The 20,776-nt window shown below is 32.0% G+C and overlaps 1 protein-coding gene across 1 annotated transcript in view; it reads left to right on the forward strand.

The window, feature by feature from the left end:
- SPAG16 (sperm associated antigen 16) overlaps nucleotides 1-20,776 on the forward strand; it is a 704,011-nt gene that overhangs the window by 589,518 nt on the left and 93,717 nt on the right. The window lies entirely within an intron of this gene.

Raw genomic sequence — 20,776 nt, forward strand, 5'->3', positions numbered from 1 at the left:
TTTTTATGCTAATCAATTTCTGTATTCAGCTTATATTTCTATACTTTGTACTCTAAATAAGAAGTTATGTTTAGAAATTTCTAAAGTCTTATCTTTTCTACCGCTTCTCCCCCCCGCCAAGACTCTTTATTTAAAATATCTCTTTCTAATTCTAAATTTCTTAACTATCTTCCCAAACTTTAAAGTATGCGTAGACATCTTTCAGTTTCCTGGTACCACTGATTGCTTTTCTTGTGTCTCACTGTCCTTAAACTACCAATATCTGAATCTGCATTCTAACTAAATTGTTCGCATTTCTCAAACATCACCTATAAACCTCTACTTCTGCACACTGTTCCATACTTGCCAAATTATGGCACCAGAATAATATTCTGACTATACAGCAACTTTCTGAAATCATGGATTTAGGATTTATCTAAAATTTTGTAGATGTTTTTAATATCTGCCAATTCTTCCACACAGTTGTTCTTACATCCTACAGGTTTCTGATCACTTCGCATCTTTCCATCAACATCTCTCTCCACTAATCTCCAAAGATAACTCAGTTATCTTCAGCTAAAATGCCTTGGGCATCACCTTTTTTCTGCGCCCAATGGAACTTAGTTTTATATTTTGAAAAACTAGATGTTTAAAAAAGGAGTTAAAATAGAAGTCATTGAACTTTTTTCTCCTCTATACAGTCAAAAAAATAATAATAAAATGTTGGCTGGAAGCTATATAAAAAAACTTAGGTTATAATCTGAAGCATTTTTTTTGTTAAAAAAAAATGATTTGGGATTTAAAAAGAACCTATTCCTCACACACAAAAAGGATATCCTTTTGTTTTATAGATTATACTGAATACAAGTTCTAGTGTGTACCTAAGGCAGCATCTGAACATCTACTGATAAAATATAAGGATATTTCAGGTCAACTCAAGCAAATAACTTTCAGTTTTTCAAATGAGGGGTATATGTCAATATTATATTATATTTGACATTTGTACTTTTTTATTGGATTATAGCCCTAAGTAGAGGAGATTTCTTTTACTTACCTGATATGTTTTTAAATATCCCCCAGCAAAATCAAAAGCCCTAAAACAAGTTTTGAATGAGTATGTAATCAAACACTTGAATATGCAGTGTAGAATTCATATGTTCAGTTAAGACATTCCATGTACAGATTTCCAATATATGTTCCCATGGTATGTGTATTTTAGTTTTTTTTTTCATGCTCATATGCCATAAGAATTCCCAAAGAATTCACATCAACCATGTATTCCTAGGTTCTGAATTTCCTTTTGGTACCCTCTAGGAAGCACTCTGCTGACGAAGGGGGAAAAAATGACACCTGAGATGAGATATATGTTCTATTTCTAGCTTTGCCACTAACATTTGTCCAAACCCCATAGTTTACAAACTTATAAATTAAGAAGACACAATGCTATTTAACTCAGTGTCTGTGGTAGCTTGTATTTTCCAAAAATAGTCCCAACAATATTTCCCATCCAGCCTACTCTTCTCTAGTGTAATCTTGACACTCCTCCAGTCAAGAGATGAGGTCTAGGATCCCTCCCCTTGAATCAAGGTGCACTTGAGACTCACTTTTACTAATTTAAGTGGCAGAAGGTTGTTTATATTAACATTAGGTGACTTCTGAGACTTGGTCAGAAAAGGCAATGTAATTTATGACTGGTTTCCTAAAACATAGCACTGGAACCCTGAACTATATCCTATTAGCCCTTGCTTGCTCTGAGTCCGCTATGCTTTGAAGAAGCCCCAACTAGATCACACAGAAAGAACGTGCTAAGGAAACCAGCCAGCCTGCAGCTGCTCTAGCCCCCCCACTGTTTTAGCTTTAGCCTGTCTCTAATCACAGCCAAATGAGAGACATTAAGCTACAAGTATCCAGCCAAGACTTTCCTGAATTCCAGAGCCACAGAAAATGTGAAATATAGCAGAATAATTTTTATTCTAAACTGTTATATTTTGGAGTGATTTGTTATGAAGCATAACAAATGATGGCATTTGTGAGGTAAAGAAAACTATTTCATGCCACAAACTGCTTCTTTATTCTTAAAAATAAAATAAAATCCCACCTTTTTGTTGAGTATATAACTGTTTTTGGCACAAGTATATTAGCTAAGTGCCTTGAATTGTTTCAGAAATACATGCTATAACATTAATTATGTTTATTAGATTATGGTCTCATTAAGAAATAGAATATGTCTTTTAGTTGAATTACATGCAATTTTCAACAATCGAGGGAGTAGGACCACATGTAAATTAAAACTGAAAATGTCATTCCCAAGGGCCACACTGGATTGTATAGCTTTCCTCATAATCCTTTGTTCTTTTCAATCCTGCCTCCCTGAATCTTCATTAGTGAAATCTCTGTTAATAACTTCATCAGAAGAGAGTGAAGTGAGATGATATATTTTGTCATGCCTCCCCGCATCAAAAAAAAATTTAACATTCTAATTAGAGTCCTCTGAGGTCCAGTAGCTTTTGTCTTATTTTCTGTTTTTATACATTGCATGAGTGTTGCTCTCTTATACATTAAATGTCTCTTGAGGGATGTAACTGTCATATGTATAAATGGATTATTCATGCTTATCAGCTATCTTCTCGAAAGTAGATGCTCAATAAGTGTTTGATGACTGACTGAATGAAAGCCTGTGAGAAATAATGATTAATTCTAATATGGCTTTAAAAATTAATCACACAGAATATATAGTTATTACATTTTGGTCAAGAGAATACAGTAAGTTTCTGGTTTGAGACACCCCTACTCTGACTAATGTCAACCTACAGACTGCAACTATAGCTTATACTACAACCTGAACTAGGGATGTGGGAGAATAGACACATTTCGTGAATCAGAACTGAAATAAGACAGTGTCCATAAAAGACAATGTTATCTTAGGACAGTTATTCCAAAATGCCATTTAAAGACCTAGTTTTACAAAGGACTCAGAGGACCAGGCAACTGCAAAACAACTAGAATTGGAAAGATAAGCAAAGGAGAGAAAGAGAAAGGGTGAGTAAGGGAATCATATATAAAATAAAACTAAAAATCATAATTGCAGAATATTTGAAAAAATCTAATATGAAAGAAAGCAGCCTACAAAAAAACATACTGATATTAAACAAAACATACTGATATAAACAAGATCAATTAGAAATTATAAAAATAAAACTTACAGTCATTAAAATAAAAAAGTAAACAGAGTAAGCTCTAAACTAGACTTAAGGTGACATTGAGAACTTTTTCAGAACACAGCAAAAAAGGCAATGATATATAAAAATACCAAAAGGTATAACATGCATCTAACAATAGTGCCAAAACTAAAATGTTAGAGGAAATTTCATTGACTCTGAAAATATTTATTGAGTACCTGCTATGTGCAGGCACTATTCTAAACACTTGATATAGCAATGAAGAAGCCGACAAAAAAAAATTCTTATTGGATTGAAATGTTAGAAGAACGATAAAATGATAAACAAATGAACAAATAAAGATATAAGATGTAGAAGTAATTAATACTATGAAGAAAATTAAAGAAGGGTAAGAGAATAGAAAGTAATAGAGAATAAAGTAATATTTGAGATAAGATGGTCAGGGAAGGACTGTCTGATGCAGTGAAATTTATGGAGAGAATGGAGCAGCTCGATGATGTAAGTAAGCCTTGCAGATATCTGGGAGAAAACTGTTCCCAAAACAGAAAGTCACAAAAGGTAAAAGGCTTGAGACAAGAGTAGTTTTAGTATACTTGAAGGACAATAAAAGGGTCTGTGCGGCAGAGTAGCAGTATTTGAAGAAATGGTAGGTAAGACTTTCCAGAATTGAAGAAAACCGGGAGACCACAGATTGATTGTGCCCTCTGAAGGCAAAGAAATATAAATTTACACCTAGATGCATCGTGTGAAACTAAAGAACTTGAACAATAAAAAAAAGTTCTAAAAATTATCAGAGAAAAAATTCAGACTGATTATCCTCAATGAGCTATTAAATAAAGTCCAGGACACAAAGCAGAATTACTTCGAAACTGATGATAGAAAAACTGTAACCTAGATTTTTATAAAAATAAAAATACATTTTTATTCAATAGTGAGGATAAATTAAAGATATTTTTCAGCATGAGTTAGGATTGTTTACCATCCGCAGATGTACACTAAAAGAAAGAAAAAGAAGGAAAAGATGAAGGGAAAGGGGAGGGCAGAGGGGAGGCAGAGGGGGGCGGAGACTTCGGCCAGAAAATCAAGAGAAAGCTGAGACTGTGAGGGCGACAGTGGAAGAATTAGGAAATATTACTAAGAGCAAAGGTGTGTTATTAGAGATGAAGGCTAAGGTCATCCACACCCTCATTTTCCCAATTACTAGGTATGGGTGCAAAAGTTGGATGGTTAAGAAGGCTGATAGAAAAAAAATGATTCACTTGAAATACGGTGTTGGAGGAGAGCTCTGTGGATACCCTAGACCACGGAAAGACAAACAAGTGGGTCCTAAAGTGTTATAAGCCTGAATGTTGCCAGAGGCAAAAATGAAAAAACTTGCAACTGTCGTGCTTCTGGCTTCTGGCACACAGTGAAAAGACTATAATGCTGGGAAAAATAGAAGAAAGCAAAAAAGAGAGGAAGACTAATATGAGATGGATTGACTTCATAAAAGAAGCCCTAGACAGGAGTCTATAGGAGCTGATTAGGGATGCTGAGGACAGGACATTGTGAACATCACTCATTCATAGGGTCACCAGGAGTTGGAGCTGACTCAATGACACAAAACACACACACACACACACACACACACACACTCTCTCTCTCGATAAAGATAATTGATAAACATTTGTGTGGTTATATTTTATTATGTCAAAACTCTCTATAAAAATTAACTTACCAAATTATTAATCAGCAAGTTCATTTTGCATGCTATGTCTAAGGATGCATATTACTGAATTTTGTGGTTTCTTCATTCAGATATTTCAAGAACAGTGTCATTCCATGGGCTTGCTCTGTGTCCAACAAATGTACTACTCTAATATTCTCGCTTGCTTTGTTTGCCACCTTGCCTCTGATGTTTCCACTTGTATATGTTTTTCAGTTCAAGCTTAAACTATTCATTCCCAAAAGACAGCACAAATTGCTAAAAAATAGTGACTAAGGAGACAAAAAGATGTTTATTTCTGCCTGCTAAATTTTTAAGAGTAAAACACTGATAAAGTAGCAGAATGCCTTTAGTTTATTTATTATTTTCCTTTAAATTCCAAGGAATTATATCCAAATAACAATAATCTTAAAAGATTAGGTATAGGTTTTAAATATTATCATTTTTCTTTTACGTGAGTGATATTAAAAGATTTCTACTATGTAAGTGCAATTTTAGTATGCCTAGGTCATAAAAATATTCTCAGAGAAATGTATTTCCCATTTTATAAGTGAAGTTTATTTGAAAGTTAAATTCTTTTTAATTTGGGGATCACATCTGTTTCCAAAAGGCAATGTGGGATGATGGTACAAAGAGCACTGGGTTTGCAGCTGAAACTCTTAAGTTCAGTGCAGGTTTTGACACTTGTTAGCCTGGGGAATAATCACTTAACCTCCCTGCATCCGTAAAATGGGAGGAAAATGCATTGTAATGCATATAATAAACTAATACATTCTTCCATTCCCAATGATTACTAGTATTGTTGCTTTAACATGAGATAGCACTTTATTATGTCAAAGTTACTAGTGCGAAATAAATCAACGGTGAATCATTATCAATATATCAATGGCTATCTGGCATTTTTGTCTCTCCCGCACATCCACTTCCCTTTTTTTGGAAATATAACTAGCTTTTTCTCATGGGGAACACATTTTGTAACTTGGAGAGTTTTGACTTCTTATTCTCTTGCCAATAGCAAAGGCATCAATCAGAGTGCCTGCCACTCTGGCCTCAGTGTTTTTCTAACAGAGAGAAATGATTAAAAAATTTAACTCTGAATACCCATATATCTACAACTTTCCTTCCACAGTTAACATTTTACAATACTTAATTTATCCATCTATCCTTGCATGAATGCATATTTTTTGATGCATTTGAAATTAATTTGCAGATGTCATTACAGTTTATCCAAATATTTCAACATGTATATGATTTGACTAGGGTTCACTATTTGTTTTGTACAAATCTTAAGTCTACCATTTGCTGAGATATGAAATGCTATTATTCCAGAAAATTGTTCTCTCATTCCTTCCCACCCCATCTCCACCTACATTCCTCAGCAGCGACCACTGTCTGTGTATTTTTCAACCACTGATTAGTTTTTAACTATTTTACATCTACAAACAAATGGAGTATTTTGTCTAAGGTTTCTTTCACTAAGCATATTTATGAAATTCATCTCTTTTATATGGGTATCAGTAGTCTATTCTATTTCATTTCAGAGTAGTATTGTATGCTTGTATCAGTTCATCGATTCATTTCTTGATGTGCATGGATTCCTCTTAGTTTTCGGCTATTACAAATAAAGCTGCTATGAACATTCTTATACCTATTTCTTTGGCACATATTTTTATTTCTCATTATAAAGTACTGAGAATTGGAATGGCTAAATTGTAGAGCTGGTATAGGCTTTAAAAATCCAAACTTTTTCTATAATGAGGATGTAATTTAATACTCCTACTAGGAGTATGTGAAGGCCCAGTTGCTCCGAATCCTCACCATCGTTTGATGTTGTGAATCTTTTTAAATTTAGCTATTCTGGAAGTTGGGTATTAGTATCTACTAGTAGTTTTAGTTTGGATTTCTCTGACATCTTATGACATTGAGCATCTTTGTGTATGCTTATTAGCATATCTTCTTTAGTGAAGTATTGTTCAAATAGCCCATTTCTGATTGATTGTTTTTTTAATTGAACTGTAGAATTCCATTATATATTTTAGATATCGGTCCTTTGCCAGATGTATAATTTGGAAATATTTTATTCCAGTTTATGGCTTGCTCATTTGTTTTCTAAATAATATATTTTGATGAGCTGAAGTTTTCACTTAGATAAAGCCTAAATTATTATTTCTTTTCTTATATGGTTGGCACCTCCTATGACCTGTCCTTAAAAACCTCTGTTTACTCCTAATTTGCAAAGTATTCTCATTTGAATCTTCTAAAAGCTTTATAGTTTTAATGTGTAAATTTAGGATCCATCTCAAATTAATTTTTCAATAGGATGTGAATTTGGATGGAGGATTTTTTTTCTGTTTGTTATTTAGTTATTTCATCACCATATATAAACAACAACAACAAAAGATCTTTATTTTCCCCCTTGGTGTTCCTTGCAACAACTCTAATAATTTGGTTTTATCTCTAGTCTCTATTTTGTTACATTGATCTATTTGTCAATTCTTATGTCAGTGCTACACTGTGTCTTCATTAATCTAGCATTAGTAATCCTTGGTAGTATAAGTACTCCAAAGTAGATTTTCTTTTCAAGATTGTTTAACTATTCCAATTACTTTACATTTCCATATAAATTTTAGAATCATCTTGTCAATGTCTATCAAAAACAAGTTTGAGGCAACTGATTATATGTTCAATATATATATATATATTAATTTGGGGACAATTGACATCTTCACTATATTATATCTTGCAATCCATGAACATGTACATTTTACAATATATTTGTGTTCTTTAATTTTTTTAGCAGTTTTGTAGTTTTAAGTGTAGAGGTCTAATACTTACTCTTTTAAATGTATTCTTACATATAACATGTACTTTCATGCTTTTATAAATAGAATTATTTTCTTTATTTTCCTACCATTTGCTGTTAGATAAAAAATTACAAGTGATTTTTGCACACTAAGCTTATATTGTGTGACACTGGTAATATTCCTTATTTTTTGTAATGGTTATTTTGTAGAGTTCTTTGGATCTTCTACATAAATTATCATGCCATCTACAAATAGAATTTTACCTTTTCTTTTCAATCTTTGTGCCTTTTATTTCTTTTTCTTGCCTTATTGTACTAGAAAAGATTTTCAGTAAAATACTAAATAAAAATGATGTGAATATTCTCGCTTTCTTCCTAATACTAGGTTAAAACATTTAATATTTTACCATGAAATATGATGTCAGTTGTATTTTTTAATAGATACTCTAGTTTGCATCATACATAGGTGTTAGATTTTGTCAAATGCTTTTCTGTATGCATTTGAAATGTTCATGTGATTTTTCTCATTTAGTCTTTTAATATAGTGAATGGTAATGTTTAATTTCTAAATGTTAAACCAATCTTGAATTTGTATAAAAGAAACAACAAAAACAACATGATAATTATACGTCATTCTTTTTATATTTTATAGGATAATTTTAACAATATTTTCAAAAGATGTGAGGGAAGTAATCTATAGTTTTATGTTTTGTAAGTTTTGAACTGTGGTTATATTACCTTATGAAACCAGCTGGGGAGTGGTCTCTTCTCTTCTATTTAATGAAATACTTTGTATAAAATTGATATTATTTCTTCCTTAAATGTTTAATAGAATTCACTACTGAAACCATATGGGGCTATAGTTTTTTCTGTATGTGGGAAAGTTTTTGATAACAAGTGCATGTATAATAGATATAGAGCTACTCAGATTTTAAGATTTATTCTGTGTCAATTTTTGTAAGTCTTCTTTTTCAAGGAATTTATTAATTTCATCTATGTTGTAGAATTTGTTGACATATTTTGGATTCTCCAATGTTGTGTCATAGGTCCCTCAAACACTGTTCATTATTTTTCTTCAGATTGGATTATGTATATTGGTCTGTCTTCTGTCATCTACCTTGCTTTACTCTACTCTTAGTTTAGTCTTCCCCATTCTGCTGCTACTTCTATATAGTGACTTTCGTATATTAGATATTGTATTCTTCTATTATGTAATTCCCATCTGGTCTTTTAAAGAGCTATATTTCACTGAGATTTAAAGTTTTTATTTTATGTGAGCATATTTTCTTTTATGTTTTTGTGCATAACTATCATAGCTATTTTAGACTCCTTTGACAATTCTGACATCTGGGTCATCTTGAGATTGTAGCTTGTTATGGATTTCTCTCCTAAGAATGTGTCACATGATTTTTTTCCTTTGTATGTCGAGTTACTTTGGATTGTATCTTGAGTTTGTTTGATAATAGCATGTAGATACTCTAAATACTGTTATTTTTTTTCCTCAAAAGTATTGATTACTTTTGTTTTAATAGGCATTTTACTTGGATGAATGCAAACTACAAAGTCTGTCTCCCCCCTGAAACTGACCGGAAACTCAAATCTCAGTTCAGTTGTTTCACTTTAGCTCAGTTGCTTGGAGTCTGCTTTCTGCATGCTTCATTTAGAGGTCAGCCAGATATTTGAATGGACTTTATGTACGTATATTTGTGAGGTCTTCCCTTTTCTGGCTCTCTTCTTTCCTGAATCACCACACACACACACACACACTTTTCAGTAGATATATTTGACCTAAATTCTATCCTATCGTTCTCTGATAAGACTGTAGGTTTTTGTATTAGTGCAGACCATCATTATCTTGCAGACCAAGACCTCCCTCTTGCTAAAAGCCAAAAAAATGCATAACATATCTCAAGCCAAGTCTTTCTTCTCAGTGTTCACACTCTTCACTCCCTGCCTGTTTTGTTTTGTTTTGTTTCACTCTCCAGTGCCTTTGAGTAAGCACGTGGGTGTGTGGGAGTGTGTATGTGGGTGTGTGTGTATGAATTTAAATTTGATTGTTTTGATGTGAAAAATTCCAAATCAGAAATCTAAATGTATATACATTTAGATTTATTTTTATGAATAAACTTTTGAATTATTCAGATGAGTTATCTACATAGAGAGCCAGAGAGTGTGTCTGAAGCAGTTCTTTCTATTATGAAAGTCCAGGGACATAAGATTGTTTTAAAATCCCTTTGTTGAAGAATTGTGTTACTTTATCAAGATTATGTTAATTTTTAATCTTTTAACACAAAGGAATAAAACAAATTCATTTAGCAGAGAATTAAACAACAATAAGTCCTCACTTAAAGTCATTGATAGGTATTGTGACTTTAAGTGAAATGACATATAATGAAACCAATTTTACCGTAGGCTAATTGATATTAATGAGAGTTAAGTTCCTACACCATCTCATCAAATTTATAACAAATGATGTTATTCAAGGACCTGCTGTACTCTGTTATATTTAGTAACTAATAAAATAAATAAATAAATACTTACGATAGACCCTATGCTGTAATTTACATCCAATAACTATGTATGGTGTCAGATGGGTACTAGATTTATCAGGGTGATCACTTCATAAGGTATATGAATCATTACATTGTATACCTTAAACTAATGTAATATTGTTTGCTAACTATAACTGAAAAATAAATTTAAAAATAAAAAATAGTAGTAATTAAAAATAAACAGATACTTACGAATCAGATTTTATTTGGATTACTGGGAATGTTATCTTTTATACAAGAGGCACATAAAATCTCAACCCATAACGCTGGGGGTGAAGAAATATAAGTTTGAAAATTTTTCTGAAATCTAGTCTCCATTATAAGCCTCTGCCAGCAGCTAGGGAAGTTAATTTCAGTCATTCAGCATCTTCTCCATCCTTTTCCCAGGGGTTATTTTCACATTATAGAGTTCTTATAGATACCAGAGGAGAAAAAATTATTTAGTACTTGGACTAATGGGAGATTCAAGATCTAGCTGGAAGGGAGTAAGAATGTAAGATTGATGGGAATTAGATGCAAAAGTAAAGAATATTAGTTAATATTTTGGAATACTGTTTTACCATATACATTTGTCATTTATATATTATGATTTTTGTTTTCATTTAAGTGTTTATTAACACTTTTTCTTGTTTTCTAAACAACTTGAAATAAAAATCAGAGTGTAAATATATATGTATATGTATGTATAATTACAGTCAAGAATTTAATGGATTATATTCTAGTAATCTCATTTATAAAAGTTATGCCAAATAACTTGTTTCGTGAGAGATCGTGACACATTTTTTATGTCAATATTAACCATGAAAAATGTCGGCAACATAGACCATCTGTCTAATCCAAGACAATGTTGAATTATGAGTCAGCCATCTCCATAAATACGAGGTTTTTTTGTTTGTTTTCATCATGAATAAACAAAAACTTTCAAATCATTTTATTTTACTCTTTCTTAGACCCTCTATATTAATGTGTGAATATTAGACACATATCTAGATATCTAATTAAATTATACTTCAAACATATATTAGAAAATCTAATGAATTTACCATTATTATCTTCCTGTAATTTTTATTTCCAATTATTTTGTTTTTAAAATTTGCCTTTGTTTATTCTGTGTATTTTATTCAAGAAAGACTTCTCTAAACTATCTTTACCATGAAAAAATATAATGTGCCAAGTAGTAAAAGGGGAGTTACAGAAATGAAGATAAGTAAATTAAAACTTTGGGGGTCAATTTCTTGAATGAATTTTTATGTTTAAAAATGTGCCATATTTGGAAAAATCTCTTGAATAACTTAACTTTTATAATATAATTGATTTCAACTTGAAGTGCGCTTTTAAGTTTTCAGGACTTCGAAAAAAAGTGGTTTATCTTTTATTATTGTCTGAATAGTATTGTTGGTTTCCTACTTACTCATGTACTTCCTGGGTGTAATCTGAAACCAGCTCCCTTACTTGAAGGGCAGGGAGAGACCATAGATAAAGGCAGACCTCACAGATTGGTGTGTGGCAGGTTAATCATCCAGGAAGCTGACTTAAGAGGCTTATTTTGAGTGACTGTAAGATGAGTAGTTTTCTATATTTGCTTGCCAGAATCTTAAAAGTTTCTAAAGTGGCCTTAACTGGGTTGAGCATATACACAGAAGGTCTTAACTGGCTTCAGTTGCATACCCAGTTCAGATAGTCTCAACACCACATTTCTTTGTTGGAGCAGTTTCTGGGAGCAGGGAAAGCTAGATTTACATTCTTAGAACAGAGAGGGAGTAGGGAGCCTCAATTGCCCAGATCCAGCTCACAGGTCAACTGATGGGCACATCTTTTGTTGACCTCCTCCAACAAACATGATATTCCCTTTTCAATGACTAAGAAACGGTAGCCAAAACAGAATAAAATCAACTTTTTATGGTCCCTATGCTGCATCTAATAGGTCATTAAAACTTTTCTTTGGATGACAAAATTTTGAAAAAGCCTTATTAACCAAAATTTGAACAATATATTATATCAAAGTGGCTATTTTTTTTCTTTATTCTCAGTCTCCATATCTAAAAAATGGAGTCAAGATTCACTATGTAATCCTAAGGTCTTCTCTGGCTCCAAAAGTATTTGATTCTAATAAATAGTTCAATAATAAACACTATTAAGAGCAAGCAGTTAAGAAGTATCAAATGACATAGTATAGTACTATACTATATAAGTAATCTTTCTTTATATTAATCATTTCTGCCTGCTTTTGATGTTAAATTGTGCTCGTTGATTGAATGGTTCATTGAGGGCACAGGCACAGTGGCCCCACATATGGATAAATTTCGTATTCGTATTTCACCTCCTTGACTCAATATAAATCCCCTATCTATCTATTCTTTCTGCACTACAGTCTGGAAACTATGTCAAGGCAGTCATCGGACTCATCTCATTTATTTCCCATCTCTCAGGGATCGCTGTCTTTTGTTGTTTGATGTTAGTGCCTTGCAAATTATTGTTACTGTATTCTGTCAGATATTTGTTGTTTCAGGTAGGAGGATAAATCTCGTTCCCTTTACTCCATCTTGAGTGGAAACAGAGTCTATAACTTTTGATAAAGAGAAAATATATTCATAATTTCAAACAACTGACCCAGGAACCAAATTTTGAAACATCAACTGTTTTTTTAAGTCAGGTATTGGCTGTATGATAAGCTCTTGCATTCAGAATTAGAAAATAATTAAAGATAACCGAATTCTTAATTACTGATTATTTATCCTCTTTGTATTATTTGCAATAAATTCTGCATATCATTATATGTATGTGAATGTGTGGTTATGTAGCAATGAAATCATTCATGTTCCAAGCACTTGATAGAAGCATATGTTTTTATATCAGCCTTGCAATTTCAGGGCACTTTTGCATATATGGGAAATTCTGCTTTATTTTATAGCATCACATTACAAAATAACCTTGGCTGTTATAATTCATGGTCTCACATATTGAGTCTTCAGCAGCTATGGAATAAATCAGAATTGTACCACAGCTGCACAGCTATGTATTAAGTGTAATCCAAGATTTTTCAGGCTTAACATCAGCATATGGACAACTCTTCAGCACTTGCCTGGAAAGAGAGTTAGTTTGGGAATTTTGAACTAAATTCCCTCAGGATGACTTATCCAAATGATTTTTAATTTCTATAATGCAAACAGAAAGACATGTGAAAATCAGCAGTGTTCAACTAAAACAGAGAACAATAACACAAACATTTGTACTTACATCTTCCAGATTTGGTCATTTTATAACGAATTGTGTTTTAACATATTTGATTTCTACTTGTATGCACTTAGGGAATGTTTAGTTCATCAAGATCCTGAATATAATCGCAGTAGTAATAGAACAAAGGCTAGGAAAAATTTATCAGCAATATTGAGCTATGTTTAAAAATTGAGCACAAAGTGGCAACTGTTAGAATTAGAAACATGGAAGTGAGTTGTATAACATTTAAACTACAAAAATGTGCATGGCCGTCTAGACCATTGGAACCACCTCCTAATTGTTCTTTCTACATAAACCCTCTCCTTGACTGTACTCCCTCTCATTTTCCTGAAATCCATGCTCCTCCTCATAGCCAAATGGATTTGGAGAAAATCAGATCAAATGTCCCATATAAGTCCCAGAATGATTTTCTACTGCATCTCAAATGAATTAAAAGTGTCTCCACGGCCTATCAGAGCTTTCACGATGAGATCTACCTATTGGACCACATCTCCATCTACCCTTCTCTCCTCTGCATTCCAGCCATATTGGTTTGCACATGCTACGTGTATTTCTGCGGAGCTTGCTAATCCTTTGGCCTAAGATGCTCTGCTCCTGCCCATGAATCTTCTAATTAATAACATTTTATTTTTAGAGCTGTTTTGGGTTTACAAAAAAATTGAGCAGAAAGGGCAGAGTTCTCATATACTCCCTCTCTCTCTACTCTTCTCCCATACCTCCTTAATCCCTTACACAGTTTTTCTTATTATTAACATCTTGTATTCTTGTAATACATTTGTTATAATTATTTAACAGATATTGATACATTGCTATTAACTAAAGTCCATAGTTTGAAGTAAGGTTTACTCCTTGTATTATACAGTACTATGCTTTTTTGACAGACGCTTAATGTCATGTATCTGTCATTACAATAAGAATAGTTTCATTACCCTAAACTTCCCCCGCGTTCTACCTATTCATCTCTCTCTTCATCCTCCTAAATCCTTGGCAACCACTGATCTCTTTACTATCAACATCATTTTGACTTTTCTAGAATGTCATATAGTTGGAATCAGATTAGTTTCTTTCATTTAGTAATATATGCATTTAAGATTCCTCTATATCTCTTCACAATTTCATAGTTCATTTTTTTTTTTTTTAATCACTGAATAACATTTCATTGTCTGGATGTACCACAGTTTGTTTATCTAGTCACCTATTAGAGGACATCTTGGCTGATTCCATGTTTTGGTGATTATAAATAAAGATGCTTGCTATAAACATCTATGTGCAGGATTTTGTGTATACTTAAATTTTCAACTCATTTGGGTAAATACCAAGGAACATGATGATTATATCACATGGTAAGAGTAGATTTCATTTTGTAAGAAACTGCCAAAATATCTCCTAAAGTGTCTGTACCATTCCCACCAGCATAGAATGGGAGTTCCTGTTGCTCTACATCCTCACCAGCATTATCTGTTGTCACTGAAGTGGATTTTAACCATGTTAATAGGTGTGTAATAGTATCTTATTTTTGTTTTGGTTTACAACTCCCTGATGACATATGATTTGGGGTATTTTTTCATATACTTATTTGCCATCTGTATATTTTCCTTGTTGGAGTATCTGTGCAGATCTTTTGCCCATTTTTTAATTGGGTTCTTTATGTTCTTTCTGTTGAGTTTTCAGATTTATTTGTATATTTTACATACAAGTTCTTTATCTGATATATGCTTTGCAAATATTTTCTCCCTGTGGCTTATCTTTTCGTCCTCTTAATAGGCCATTTACAGCGCAGAAGTTTTTCATTTTAATAAAGTCCAACTATCATTTTTTTTCTTTCACATATAGTGCTTTTGATATTGTATCTAAAAAGTCATCACCAAATCCAAGGTCATTTAGATTTTCTCCTATGTTATGTTCTAGATGTTTTACATTTTCTCATTTTACCTTTAGGTCTGTGATCTATTTTGAGTTCATTTTTGTGCAAGTTCTAATGTTTTCTTTTTATAGTTCCTCCTTATTCATATTCTCATTTTAATGTCACTCTTTCAGAGAGGACTTTCTCGATCATACTAGCTAAAGCGATTCCTTACAACCAATCACTAACTAACCCATTGTCTTACTTTTTCCCTAACTTTATCACTATCTAAAATCATACTGTTCTTTATTTATTGCATGCTTACTTTTTCTTTATCTAGAATGGGTTGCCTGGGTTCCAAGACTCAGTTCATCTGGTCCTGTGCTGTAACCTTAGTGCCTAACACAATGCGTGGTACATATTAAGGACTTGGCAACTATTTGGTGAATAAATGAATGAATAAGAAATATACTTAACAGAACTCTAAGCACATCATGAAATATGTTAAAGACCTTGACTGTGAGTGTCTTTATAATTAACAAAGACAGAGGATTTCTAGGAACAGAAAAAAGGAGAGTACAGAAAAGGAATCAAGATTAGAACAAAAAGAGTAGCTATTTTGTTTTATCTGCCTGTAACATATATTATGCCCAGCTGAATACAAAATATGGTTCCAGAAGAAGAATGTGACTCTTAGGGAAATTAAATGATTTGCATAGGAGTTTTTAGAGTTGCCTGTCAATTGCCAATAGATTTTATTTTTGGAGAATGTCTATTTAATCATTTTGAACAGTCAATAGAAGACTCAGATTATTTCTCCTTTCCACAAAATGCAAATTAGCTCTGACTAATTTTAGTTGAGTTTCTATTAAGCAAATAATGGAAAAGAATGTATTTGTAATCTGGGTTAGATTAAATCATAAATTATCATATCTTTCTCTTACATAGAGAAATAATTATGTGACCGAATCTTTTTATAGCCTCTCCTGAATCTTAAGTCAAACCAAAAGCCAAATAAGTTTTATAATTGCTTCCTTGGCTGCTGATGGGCCATTATGTAAAGATTTCTTGAGTTTTGAAAGTGTCTAAAGTCAGATTTGCCTGCCATAGACCAGAGATGAGTGCTTGGTTTATGCTATAGCCATTATCAACAAGGTATTGATATATCTATTGGGACCAGCTAGTCATCAATCACTTGAATCTTTCTGGTCGTTTTTTATAGTGTACAATGCATAAAAATTGATTTTATTTTGGTCTTTCCTACTGAGTCTAAATATTCATCATTCTGCACATGTTTATGAAGGAAGTGAGGGAGAAATATTTATCTTCTTATAGTTTGATAAAGTACATTAGATTCAACAATACTTATCGGGCAAGGTACAATCTGACTCAGAATGGCTCAAAGCACTGTGATGGTTACCAAGAAATATGTGACACAGTTTCTGCACTCAAAATGTTCCCTGTCTTTTAGGAGAAATAAGATTTGCTTACTTAAAAATTAGAAGAAAAACACCAAAAATGATTTTAAAAGAAATACCTGCTAATTTATTTAGCACAATGAAATGGACTAATTACATTCACATTCATTATTTTATTTAATTCTTACAGTAAATTTTGAAGATGTCATTAATGTGATTTTTAAAAATATTTACTAGGATTTCTAAGAAGGCTCTATACAGGAACAGAAAATATTTGAATAGTTTTAGGGAGTGATTGGGAGATGGAAAGAAGGGGAGGGCATTCTGGTGGAAATGATATAGGAATAGATTCCAAGAAGAAAGAAGAATCAGTGAAGCTAAAAATAAATGAGTGGTATTTGTATTTACTCTAAAAGTAAACAATGAAGAAATGCTGGCTAATTGAATATAAGGAAAGACAATAAGAGTCTGGAGAGAGAATGAGAGAAAATTCTTCATTGTGGATAGATATACAATGTGCCAGTAGATATACCACTAATTTCCAGGTTTCTGCACTGATACATGCCATGCATGCAAGAATGGTATAGAATTTTTTTCTTATTCTACTCAACAGTAATTTTTTTTAAAGCAAAGAATGCTATGTGTAAATGTTACTAATTGCTTTGATTAAAACTCGTGATTCAGTAAATTAACTATTCTGATTACCTTGGTACCTAAAATTTGGTGCCATGCCATTAAAATAATAGAACCAATCCCTAAAAACTGTATTTAATAACCATTTGCCAGATTTTTTATTTGTAGAAAGAGAGTGCTGTTATAAATAGTCATTGAACACTTTCCTTTTCAATATGATATATTCTTAAAACAATTTGGAAATTTTTAAAAATTTACATTAAACTAGAATTGTAAGGGTGGACATTTATGTTCTTAGGGTATCCATGCAATATATAGAGAGTAAAAAATATATATGTTTCTCTTTAAACTTGAAAAACCTAAGTAAGCTAGCATGTCATAATAAAAATAACTGCCTAATATGGTTTTCCTGAAGAGAAATGACATTGAAAAATATATTATAAAACATTATAACATTAGTGAGATTTTTAGAGATGAAAATAAACCATGCAATCTAATTCTACCCCCAAATACAGTAACTGATTTTTGTTTTAGGTATTTCTTTTGATCTTGAGCCATGTTCCTGTTCTTTGCATAGTTGTACTGGCTAGAATTAATGAACATAGAATTGTGTACTAATGTGTGTGTGTGTGTGTGTGTGTGTATGTGTACTAATAGGTATGTGTTGTTTAAACAAATTACATTATCATTTAATTAGTTAAATGTCTATATTTTCTAAAGCATGCATTTTTATTTTATGCCCTAAATTTAGTATAAATTTGAATTTGCAAAACTATGACAATTCACTCTACACCAAACTACAAATTATAATGTCACAAGAATAACATTGCATGCATTTTATTACTCTGCTCTATTTATTGAAGAGGAAGGGGTAGTAAAACATATGTTATATAACTATTAAAAGAGATTTTCCCAGGTACTTTTAAAGAAGATTTTCATTCAGGAGAAAGTACTGCAACAAAGAGAAATGTTTTGAGAAGAATCTACCTCAAGCACTTAAACTGTAACCAAAAGTCCAAATATTGACCTCTGAATCATGAGGGGATTTCTTATTCTCTATTTACTTTAAAATTAACATTTGGTAAAAAAAAAAAGTTTATCTTGAGATGTTTGCTTAAGGGCAAATGTCATTTCCTGATCAAGATCTTATAATAAATTAGTTCCAGAGATAGAACTTGGAAAGAGAAATTAATGTCTTTTGACTTTCAGATCCACTATTATCAATATGTTTAGTCTCATAGCTTTCTCCTCACGTTGGACTCTATATTCTCTACAATGAGAACACTATCATATTTATTTTAGAGACCCTCAGAGCACCAGGTACAATATCATGCATCCAAAAATGTTTTGAATTCAGTAACACTTCAATGGAGTCTACTTACCTGCATAAATATTCAATTGACAAATTAGACTCGAAATGAGAGTTATTGAACATAGGCTGCATCTTAACAACTGCTCTATTAATTCCATTTGCATAGAGTTTTGTTCAAATATTTTACAGTTCAGAGGCTTCTTTTGGACAATAATTCAAACATATTTAAACAGTAAAATGTGAAGTCCTTTGTGGATATTTTTGACTTTTATAAGAAGTATGATACTAAATCTGTTGGTTGACAAAATGGACACTGTGCTTTAGGATATGAGTTTTCTTTCTGAATTCCAATCTGAACATTCTGTCACTCTCTGCTTAGAACATATTACACATATTATAAAACCAAAATCTTAAAAATGGCATACTTAAACCTCAGTGATATGGCACCTGACTACATATCCATCTTTATCTCCAATCAATTTACCCCTTTCTGTAATATTAACTGTCTCTCTGTTCCTAGAATATTCAACTCTGTGACATCTTTGAACTTTTCATTGGCTTTCTTATCTGCCTAGAATGCTTATCCTTTGATTAGTCTTGTGATTAGCTCTATAGTCCTACAGATCTTGGCTTAAATATCTACTAGTCTTCAAGGAGATGTTTTCTGACCACTTTACCTAAAGTAGCTCCCCGCTGGAGTTTGCTGTCACATCATCATTTTATTTCTTCCATAGGACTTATCACAATGATGATCATATTCATCGGCTATCTTCTCCAACGAAGTGCAAATTCCATGAGTCCAGAAACCCTTTTCTACCATTTTCCCTGATAAAACAGTGTCTGGTAGACAGTAAGAGCCTTAATAAATGAACAAGTAAAATGCAAATATGTAACATTTAATGTCTTAATAGAAGCAACAAATTAATTTGAAGAGGAGTTATAATTCTGATGCTCTTTTATATTCGTTTTTGTCTAAAACCAGTAACTAGACTATCTTCCACATTTTGAGGCAGCCAAACTGTATTATTTTCAATAATTGGGACTCTGAGATATATGAAGTTAGGAGATTTTCCAAATGTAATGATAGAGTTGGAAAAAATATAGCTGTGTTCTTTTTTTTATTCAGAGAAAACATACTATTTTTTTTTAAATTTTGACTATAGATAGGTGTCTTGTGATATCAGATATTTTAAACTTCATATCTAAATTGACTTTAATAATTAGCTTGGACAGAATATCATAAATTTGGAAGGTTTTTGAAAAGTCATTGCTTCTAATGAGTTGAAAGAAAACAATAACTTTAAACAATATATTGAAACCTTATTAAAATAAATCCTAAGAGACCAAAATAAAAGAGCAAGATTGTGTTTTATATGAATTTCATTGAGCTTAACAAGATTAAAGGTGAAACTTTGAAGAGTTTTCTCTATATATGTGATTCTCATAGTATCTATCCCACTTCAAAGGAAATCAGTGAGAATAATTTTATAGAAAATAAGGAAATTTGTGATCTTAATACACAGTGCTATAAAGCTGACAATATTCCATAGGCATGCTGACTATTTCTTGTTTGTCTTTGAAATTGTTTTTATCATACTGTATTTCTGTCAGTATGTATTTTTAAATCATAATATTTACTAATTTGCTTTTTTAAAACATGGTACAGGGTCAGGAATAGAGTTAGCTTTCTTTTGCTTAATACAAACTTAGAATTATGATTAGAACTGAAAAGGATTACAGAAATCTTGTAATCTATCACCTCATTATATGAAGACCAAATTTGAGGCCAATTTAAATGACTAGCTAAGGATCTAAAGAATAATTAATAACAGAGGTAGAAACAAAATTCAAGTCTCATAATATCCACTACAAAACTCTTCTTGAGACATTTTGCAGGCTACTTAGACTTGATATATTATGTATGGTAGCATAATGGATCTTCTAACTAAGCTGAACAAGCCTTTACCTTAGAGTGACAGATTAGTTGAGAAAAGACAAAAAGGATCACAGCAGGTTCAGATGACAAAAATTGATAGGAGCCACCATGCAAACCTAATAGAGACTCAATGTGAGATGTATAGATGACAATAATCAATATGCTAAAATATGTGTATG

Source organism: Pteropus alecto, unplaced genomic scaffold (genome assembly GCF_000325575.1).
Source record: "Pteropus alecto unplaced genomic scaffold, ASM32557v1 scaffold182, whole genome shotgun sequence".
NCBI classification, from domain to species: Eukaryota; Metazoa; Chordata; class Mammalia; order Chiroptera; family Pteropodidae; genus Pteropus; species Pteropus alecto.